Below are 10,436 nucleotides of genomic sequence, written 5' to 3'. Positions count from 1 at the left end.
AGTGAAAAAATGCTGTCTTAGTGATCTGATGAATATGCGATTTAAAATTCAGATTACAGTCAACAATCACCCCTAAGCTTTTTACCTCCGTCTTGACTTTTAATCCTAATGTATCCAGTTTATTTCTAATAGCCTCATTGTATCCATTATTGCCAATCACTAAGATTTCAGTTTTCTTTATTTAACTTGAGAAAGTTACTATTCGTCCCATTCTGAGATACAAGTCAGACATTGTGTTAGTGAATCGAGAGAGTCGGGGTCATCAGGTGCTATTGATAAGTACAGCTGTGTGTCATCAGCATAGCTGTGGTAGCTCACATTGTCCCCTGAGATAATCTGACCTAATCTGACAAGTCAAGGCATCGTCCTGAACAAGTTCGCTTAGCTGAGCTCAAATCCAGAGTTGACCCAGACAGAGTCGGAGTCCATAAGAAAGCACTTCTGAGACGGGGAGCTCCTTGACGTGCACCAGGTACATTCTGAGCAAGACGCCTTCCTTAACAGGTTGTCACGTTTACGCTTCCTACATCCTGGAGGTCAGTTCAGCAGTCTTGAAAAATGGAGGCCATGCAGAAGCCAGGACCCCCCAGTCCTCCAGCAGCACCTCAGATCCAAATTACTTCAATGACTTATTGCTCCATTATGGTTTTTTTATTATTATTATTTCACAAAATCTTTCACACCATAGAAATTCAGAGCCTGTGCTTTTTGAGCACAGTGGGTTTACTGTTGTTTAGGGGAAAAGGGGAGCTTAATTGGGGAAACGTTTATTGGGGGTTTGTTTGTCTTAAACTTTGTTAAAATAACCACTTGCTTTATTGTACAGTGTACAGATAGCACTGCTGTCCTGCTCAGAGTTGATTCCCATCTTCGTCCTGCGCTGCCAGAACAGCCTCCTTTGACCCTACAGTTGGATCAATAAATTGATTGAGCTTTTCATTGTAAAACCTCTCCCAAGGTGCTTTACAAGTACAGACCTATTACACAGTTAGTGCCATTTTATGAACTGGTGGGACATGGCCTGTCATCCAGTGTGCTTGAACTGATGTCCTTCAGGTTCACACTAAGACACGTCGAGCTCTGGGCTGCAGCAGACGATCAGTGAAGTCTCGCGCCGCCGCCTTGTTTCTCCTTTGCAGCCGTTTTTCCTTTTCAGACTGAGCTAGACTCTCCCTCCATCTTGTAGTTGTGGATGGCTTGAGCCCTTCTTCCATTTCTCATGTAGGGAAGGCATGGGGATCAGTTTGTCAAATTTATCAGACAGCAAAAAACAAAATAATATTTAATATTAATGTTAATCCCAAGATTGAGCAGCAGCAGTTGCCTCTCAGAATGCTTTGATTTATATAAAGCGTGGATGTGTTTGTCTTAAATATGCAGTGGACCAGAGGTTTTGAATATGCTTTGAGATTGTTGTCTACTTTAAATGTTTTTATTTTCAATTTAAAAGAAATAATAATGCTAATAGGAGAACAACGGTCAATGTAAATTCTTTACTTGAAACTTGGACTTGTAGATCTTTGTTTTTCATAAAAGAGAGGCAAAAACTCAGAATAATAATAACAACACTCCAACTACAGTAATGGAGAAAGCACAGACACAACCAACTAAAACTCAATAATCAGCAGGACTGCAACACAAGGCTTTAAAAGCAATCCATAAAGCCCAATTTAATTCTAAGTCCAAATATAACTTTCCCACGTGGGCTTACGTTAAAGCATATGTTCAAATTTAGCAAATCTCATCCTCTGCGGTTCCCTGCAAGTGTCTTTAGAACAGCAGTGGGCTCCAAAGCTGTGGAAACAGGCTACAGTAATCCCAGCAGCAAAAAGAAAAAAACGTACAACCGTAATAAACCTTAAACGACTTCAGACCCGCAGCTCTGACATGACCGCTCATGAATTCAAGAGAGGACGCTGACCGAGAGCTCTCAAGGTTTACTTACATCCATTTCAGGTTGCCTCCCAGTCTAATAGGTGGACCGATGACCCCACTGTCACTTTGCTGCATCTGTTGTTGTATGCCCTCTTGCAGGGCGTCAAGACTCCCATGATGCTCCTGTCTGTAGACGTCTCTTCTATTTTTAACACCATCCAGCCCCACCTTCTTGTAGAGAAACTGATAAAAGTCTTTAATTTGGACTTCAGTTGGGCAGGGTGGCTGGCTGGCTGACTATTTAACCGACGAGACTCTGCGAGTGAAAGGCAGTGCTAGTCTGTTCCGACATGCTGTCCTCGGCCATTGCGCCCACCCTCTGGTGTGTGTTCATTCACCTCTTTACTGTATTCTCTACACTATTGGCTGTCACTGTAAAACTGGACAGGCTCCTCTGAAAATTTTTGTGAATTTCCCCTTGGGATTAATAAAGTATCTATCTATTGTCACGCATGGGCGAGTAGGAGGCCGCGGGCGGACCCGAAAGTACTTCGAAGGACGTTTGTCGCTAGGGAATGGCGGGTACTAACCTTTCTGCTTTCTCTTTCAGGAAAAAGACGCTCCGCCATCATAACCTGACCGCACCGGCCCACTTCCGCCTCCCTCCGCCATCTTCCCTGACGCCACGGATCCCGCCATCCCTCACGCCTCCTTCCCAGCAGTCCTCCACTTCGCCCGCCTGTATAAATGGCCGCCGGCGCGTACAGTCGCCGCGCATAAGCAAATGTTGTGTTTGTGTTTTGACCTGAAAAGAAAAGTTTTTTGTAAAGAGTATTTTTTTGTTGCAACAGTATACGGGGCCGGAAACCCCAACCCTTCATGCTGTGTTGTCGTTACTTTTACAGTGGCGTAGTCGGCAGGATAACTGCACTGAAGAATGACTGAAAGGCAGGACCTCAACACCGTGCTGCAGGGCATGAATGCCCAGATCCAGTCCCTGCAGCAAGCACAGGCTACTACTACCCGGAGCTGGAGGCGCGCTGGCGAAACTCGCGAAGCCGAGAGGGTAAGGGCCGAACCGCCTCGTCCGAAACTTCCGTCCCTTGTACCAATGACGGAGGCGGACGACATCGAGTCATACCTAGGGATTTTTGAGAGGACGGCCAACCCGAACGAGTGGCAGCGGTCCGAGTGGGCGTCCCTTCTGGCGCCCTACCTAAAGGGGCCCGCGCAGCGGGCCTATTATGACCTCCCCGAGGAGGAGGCCGCGGACTATAAGCTCCTGAAACGGGAGATCCTGGCGCGCTACGGCATTACGCCGAGCCAGCAGGCGAAAGTGAATGGCGGGCTGGCAGTTCGACCCGAAGCCGCCCGAGCACAGGCCTTCACTTCTGGGGCAAATGGGTCGCTGGCTACGCCCGAGGGCCCCAAGCCCGAAGGTCGCTGAACAAGTGGCCTGTGAGGGCCTGGTCAACGCACTGCCCGCCCCTCGCCCAGCAGGTTCGGGCGCCATCCATATCACGGATATGCCAGGACTCCTGGAAGTCCTAGAGCGCCAGCTCGCGGTCTTCCGAGCCGGGGGGGCAGAACGGCTAGCTCGCGGGAACCGGCCGGGACGGGCGGCCATCCCCGAGCCCTCTCGACGCTGCAGAAGCACCTCCCAGAGCCCGAGAAAAGCCGGCCTCTCGCGCTGTTACAAGTGTGGGGAGACCGCCACCTGCTACCATCCTGCCCGCTGAACACCCCCATGGAGCCGATGGACTGCACCTGACCTCGGCGAAAGGTACTGTACTCCGCCACCCTTGGCAAGTCCAACACGGAGTGGTGTTAGTAAACGGGCACTCGGTGGTGGCTCTTCGACTCCGGCAGCAACATAACCATTGTCGCTCGCCGTTATGTCTTACCGCGACAGTGGCTAAACAAACATGTACGGGTCACTTGTGTACACGGAGAGACCAGGGCTTACCGTTCCGCAGCATGCTATCTTTCCTGGAGGGGGGATTTGTCCAAACTGACGGTCGCGGTGTTGCCCAACCCCCTTTCCAGTGATCCTGGGACAAGACTGGTCGCAAAGAAAAGCGGTAAGCCACGCACCACTCCTGGGGCCTCACTGGGTCTGGCTATGGAGGGACAAGGCCCTTCCCGGTCTCCACGCCATGCACTAGGGCAAGCCAAAATGGCGCAGGCACAAGGGCGGTTTCTCCGCCACGCCCTGAGCCGAGACCTCCCACCGCGAGGGGACGAGTCAAGGAGCGCACCCCCCCAGTCCTTTGTTAGATCCCCTGGACGGCCTAGACCACCAATTTCGCTCCACGCCTGCCTCATTTAAGAGGGAACAATGGAATGATGATTCCCTGCGCTTTGCCAGGAATGCGATTGTTCTGCCGGGCAGCTCACAAGCAGACGGCTCCATACCACGTGGCCCCTTCTTTGTCTTGGAAAATGATCTGGTGTATCGGGTGGCAACTCGAGGGCGAGGTGCGGAAGCTGCTGCTAGTTCCGCGTACCTTCCGGCGGGAGGTATGCGAACTGGCTCACGCACACCTCTTGGCGCCACCTCGGGGCCGAGAAAACACTGGAGAGGATCAAGCTCCGCTTTTACTGGCCCGGGATCAACGAGGAGGTCCGGCGCTTCTGTCAGTCCTGTCCGGACTGCCAGATTCCTTCCTAGGAGGGACCGTGCTCCTCTCGCCCCGATACCCCTGATAGATGTTCCTTTGACCGGATAGGGGTCGACTTAGTAGGACCTCTGGAGCCTCCAACCGTGGCCACAAGTATATATTGGTCATGGTTGATTATGCGACCCGATACCCGGAGGCGGTTCCCCTGCGCTCCGCTACCACCAAAAACATCGCACGGGAACTTGTTAACCTCTTCTCGCGAGTGGGTATCCCCAAAGAAGTCCTCACGGACCAGGGTACCCCCTTCACCTCAGAAACGTTCAGGAGGTTGCCAGATTACTGAGAATAAAGCACCTGAAGACGCCTGTCTACCACCCCAAACAGACGGTCTGGTAGAACGTTTTAACCAGACGCTTAAACAGATGCTTCGCAAGGTAGTCAGCGCTGATGGCAGGAATTGGGACCAACTCCTTCCCCTTGTCCTTTTTGCCTACCGGGAGGTACCCCAGGCCTCTACGGGCTTCTCCCCTTTTGAACTGTTATATGGGCGACAACCCCGGGGACTATTGGATATCCTAAAAGAAGGTTGGGAGGCCGAGGCCCTTCCCTCCTCTAACATACTGGAATATGTAGCGCAACTGCGCGACAGGCTCACCAAAATCAGGCCTCTCCTCAAAGACCACGTGACTCGTGCGCAGGCAGCGCAGGTCCGATGCTATAACCGCAACTCCGTCCTCCGGGAGTTCCCCGGGATCGAAGTTATGGTACTCGCTCCCACCTCCCACTCCAAGTTACTAGCTCACTGGCTGGGGCCATACGAGGTTAAGGAAAGAAAGGGGCTCGCCGACTATTTAGTCAAGCAACCTAATCGTCGACCGAGCGAGAGGATCTATCATGTTAACTTGTTAAAGCCATGGAAGGATCAGGAGGAAACTCCCGAAACACATGGATCCCTCTCCCTGTTCGCTAGCACGGTTGCCCTTAACCTCGGCGATGAGCTAACGCCCATACAACGGCAGGAGATTACGCAGGCCATCTTCGCCATCCCCGAGGTGGTGAGCGAGTCCCCAGGTCGGACTGCGCTGATTGCCCGATATAGTCACAGAGCCCGAGTAGTCGTCCGGGAGAGGCCATACAGACTCCGGAGGCAAAACGCCGAGGTGGAACTGGAGGTACAGCGGATGCTGGACTCGGACATCATCGAGGAGAGCCACAGTCCCTGGTCCAGCCCAATTGTCCTCGTTCCTAAGCCGGACGGGTCTTGGAGATTCTGTAACGACTTTAGACGTCTGAACCAGGTCTCCAAGTTCGATGCCTACCCTATGCCCCGCATTGATTACCTCCTCGAGCGGCTGGGTGCGGCTCGATATCTGACTACTCTTGATATGACAAAAGGGTATTGGCAAATTCCCTTAACGGCTTCTGCAAAAGAAAAAACTGCCTTTAGCACCCCTAGCGGACACTGGCAATACAAGGTCCTCCCATTTGGGCTGCACGGGCCCCTGCGACCTTTCAACGCCTGGTGGATAGAGTGCTGAAGCCCCACCGTCCTATATTGCCGCCTACCTGGATGACGTCGCATCTATTCCGGCACCTGGGAGGAACATCTGTTGCAGCTCTCGGCTATCCTCGCGACACTGGCTAAAGCCGGCCTCCGTATTAACCCCCGTAAGTGTTTCTTTGGCTTAAAGGAGGCCAAGTATTTAGGCTACCTTGTGGGACGAGGACAGGTGAGACCCCAGTGTTCCAAAGTCAAAGACATCCTGGAATGGCCCCGTCCAATACCAAGAGACAGGTGCAAGCTTTCTTGGGGCTAGCGGGTACTACCGCCGTTCGTGCCCGTTTCTCCGAAGGGCAGCACCCTTGACTAGTTTGACAAAGAAGGGCGCCCCTGCATGTGGTATGGGACGACAGAGCGAACACGCATTTAGTGACCTAAAACAGGCCCTTACGCCGGCACCGGTATTGCGGACCCCAGATTTTGGGCTACCCTTTATCCTCCAGACCGACGCTTCGGACACAGGCCTCGGCGCCGTGTTGAGCCAAAGCGTTGATGGTGTCGAACACCCCGTGATGTACCTAAGCCGGAAATTGTTGGACCGAGACCAGGTACGCGGGCGGTGGAGAGGGAAGCCCTGGCCATTAAGTGGGCCGTGACTTATCTCCGGTATTATCTGTTGGGTCGCGAATTCACTCTGGTGACTGATCACGCTGCGCTTCAGTGGATGTCCCTTCACAAGGAGTCGAATCCGCGGGTCACCAGGTGGTTCCTGGACTTGCAGCCCTATAAGTTCACGGTCACTTATCGCCGCGGCGGCCTTCAGGCCAACGCCGATGCCCTCTCCCGCATCCACGACCTCTCGGTTAGGTCCGCCCGACCGGATGGTCTTGGGCTGAGGGGGGGGTCGTGTCACGCATGGGCGAGTAGGAGGCCGCGGGCGGACCCGAAAGTACTTCGAAGGACGCTTGTCGCTAGGGAATGGCGGGTACTAACCTTTCTGCTTTCTTTTCAGGAAAAAGACGCCCGCCACCATAACCTGACCGCACAAGGCCCACTTCCGCCTCCCTCCGCCATCTTCCCTGACGCCACGGATCCCGCCATCCCTCACGCCTCCTTCCCAGCAGTCCTCCACTTCCGCCCGCCTGTATAAAAATGGCCGACGCGTGTACAGTCGTCGGCGCATAAGCAAATGTTGTGTTTGTGTTTTGACCTGAAAAGAAAAGTTTTTTGTAAAGAGTATTTTTTTGTTGCAACAGTATACGGGGCCGGAAACCCCAACCCTTCATGCTGTGTTGTCGTACTCACTATCTATCTATCTATCTATCTATCTATCTATCTATCTATCTATTATATAGTGTCTTACACATCTGTCTGTCTGTCTGTCTTCTTACACATCTGTCTGTCTGTCTGTCTAAAATGTGCTGATGTCTCATTGACTGTAAGCCAAGCTAATGACAATGAAAGCAGTTGTGGTCCCATGATAGGAGATTTGGTTAAGTGGTGTAATGACTCTTTTCTACAACTAAATGTTACAAAAACTAAGGATCTAATAATCAGTTTCAGAAGAAACACCAAAGACTGGGTTGTGCAGTTGTAAATATCTGAGGACACTCGTAAAATCAAAACTGACTTTTAGTGAAAACACAGAGGCCTTTAGCAAAAAAGGGACAGCATCGCCTCATTCGGTCTTTTTATTGTGAGTCCTACCATTATGTTATTAGTCTTTTATCAGTTTTGCACCAAGTCTGTCTTTACTTCTGTTTCTCTGGCCTGGTTTGGAAATCTTAATGTCAGCAACAAAAACAGAATAAATCAAATTGAAACATCCACCTTAATAAAAGGACATTTGTCTCTGTGTGTGTCTGGGTGGTCGCTGTGTCTCTGTTATAAGCCATTTGGTATGGGATTCGTAAAAGCTGTGCTAATATTTGTGATGCTCCATTTGGTGCAATGAATTTTATTACTACATGCCATTTGAAAAGCATTCCAACAGGTGGTGCAGGACAAGCTTCTGTTTATCTGTGTTTCCCACCAGTTGCCGGGGCTACAAAGAAAAGCTTAAACATAGGCAAAATATGTAGTAGAATGGTCAAATAAGTCAAAAATAATGACAAAAATACTAAGTAAGGGTCTAAAAATAAGTATACAGTGGTACCTCTGGCCACGACCGTAATTCATTCCAAAACGTAATTTCCCCATAAGATTGTATGTAAATACAATTAATCCACTCCAGACTGTAGAAACTGTATGTAAATATATATATATATATTGTGAATGCTGGCCCTGGCACAGACAGACGGACAACATATTTTGCACCCACACACCGTTTATTCACACTATTTACAAATATATACAAAGTAGTCCAATCACGTGCACTCACAACCCCAGTGCCCTTGGCACTGAATCCCCCAAAGTCCAGGGCCCACAGTCTCTAGTGCCTTTCTTCCTGGCCGCCTCCTGTCGTCTCTCCAGCTCCGTCGTACTGCCTCCCGACTTCCACCAATGACTGGAGGGAGGCGGCCCCTTTTATGGGAACCCGGATGGGCTCCAGCTGCTTCCCGGCACTTAACGTTGGCCACACCCCTGTGTGGCGGAAGTGCCGGCTGCGCACCCAGAAGCCGTCCACGTCTCCCCGGTCGTCTTCCCCCCGGCACTTCCTGGTGTGGCGGAAGTGCCGGGCTCCCGGGATAAATAGGCACTGGGGCGCCACCTGTCAGTGGCAACGGGTCCCTACAGGGCTGGGCTTCCAAGCCCCTTACCCGAGGCCCCCAATATAACCAGGACGGATGCCCCCTCACGGTCTGGAGGAGGCACAAACCCTCCCGGCCGGGGACCACAATATATATATATTTTAAGCACAAAAATAGTTAAATTATACCATAGAATGCACAGTGTAATAGTAAACTAAATGTAAAAACCTTGAACAACAGAGAAAACTACCGTTGTAAGAGTTTGCGCTAGACCCTTATGATCCGCTCGCTGTAAACACTTTTTTTATGAGTTTTAAACAAAAGGAAAACAAATTAAATGCCACTTCTCTTGCGAAAACTTTCAAACCATCCTCTACTGGCTTTAAATGCCTCACCAAGGATCTTTTTTCAGCAAATCGCTTTGGCTTTCTCGCATATGAGTGCCTCGGTCCCGCTATCCCCAGCAAGGAGCTTCTCGTTCAAACACACTAGCAACAGTTTTTAGCACTTGAGGCTGAAACTGGCACTCATGTCATTGACTGTCTTCGGCCGCAATCTCGAACATGAATTCAGGTAACGTTAAACGTCAGGTGCCTGCACTCGCTGTTCATGTAAGCACAGTTGCCAGCAGTGCTTCAGCTTGATGAAAGCAGTATCTCCCATCTGTGATATTTTGTGTAAAGTTGTATTCTTCATAAAAAGAGAAATACAGTTACTTAATTTATATAACAACAACAACAACAAAATTTATTTCTATAACACGTTTTCTTACAACTGATGCAGCTCAAAGTGCGTTACAAGATGAAGAAAGAAAAAAAATCTAAACGTAAGATTAGGCAGAATAATGTAAGGTCCAATGGCCAGGAGGACAGAGAAAAACAAAACCAAAATCTGCAGGGGTACCGAGGAGACCACCCATACCTAACCTAGATGATATGGCACAGAAATTCAAAATGAACAAATGCATATTCAACATTGGGTTCAAAAGATGTCCACATGAAAAATATAACACAAAGCTTTTAATCAGAATGACAGACAATAAGCCCAAATTCAAATCACTACCACAAACCCCTGAATAGAGAACATAATTTGTGACAGAAAAACAAGCCATTTTGAGCAGGGAGGGTAAACTGAAAGAAGGGTCCGAAGGTTGGGGTAAGTGAAGTGCCTCTCTGAACAAATTATGTTAAAGAATGACTGGAGTCATCTGATCGCATTATGGCGGTTGTTCCAAAGTCTGGGCACGTTAGAGCCTGGTCACCCTGTGACGATGCATGTTCCCTTCGTACTTCTGGGAGCCCTTGAACCCTACACCGTCGGTAATGTTACCGATGAGCTTAGCAGTGAGGCACAACAAAGCAAGGGGATGGTGCAAAAGTGTAAAGTGCTTTTATTTAAAAACAACAATCAAAAACAACGTCCAAATAAATAAAGTGCAGTGTCTTCCAAAATCATCATGAAATAAATAATCCATAAAATCAGTTGTGTAATGGAGGTATAAACCAATAAGTAGAAAAACAAGGTTTAAACACAATGCAGGAAACAGTCTTAAAAAGAAGCCCGGTGACTTCTCTGCCTGGCAGCTCCCCTGCTTCTCCCGTCTGGGCTTCTCAACAGGGGAGTCGCCCTCTCAGCAGCTGAACTTTCCTCTGTTCGACTGCTCTGGAGGCCTCTCGATCCCTGGCTTCGGTCGCGCACTCATCCCAGACCGAGACTTGGTTTGCTTTGACGACCAGGACGCTCACGTCA

Source organism: Polypterus senegalus, chromosome 12, assembly GCF_016835505.1.
Source record: "Polypterus senegalus isolate Bchr_013 chromosome 12, ASM1683550v1, whole genome shotgun sequence".
NCBI classification, from domain to species: Eukaryota; Metazoa; Chordata; class Cladistia; order Polypteriformes; family Polypteridae; genus Polypterus; species Polypterus senegalus.
This window is presented reverse-complemented; position numbering follows the sequence as displayed.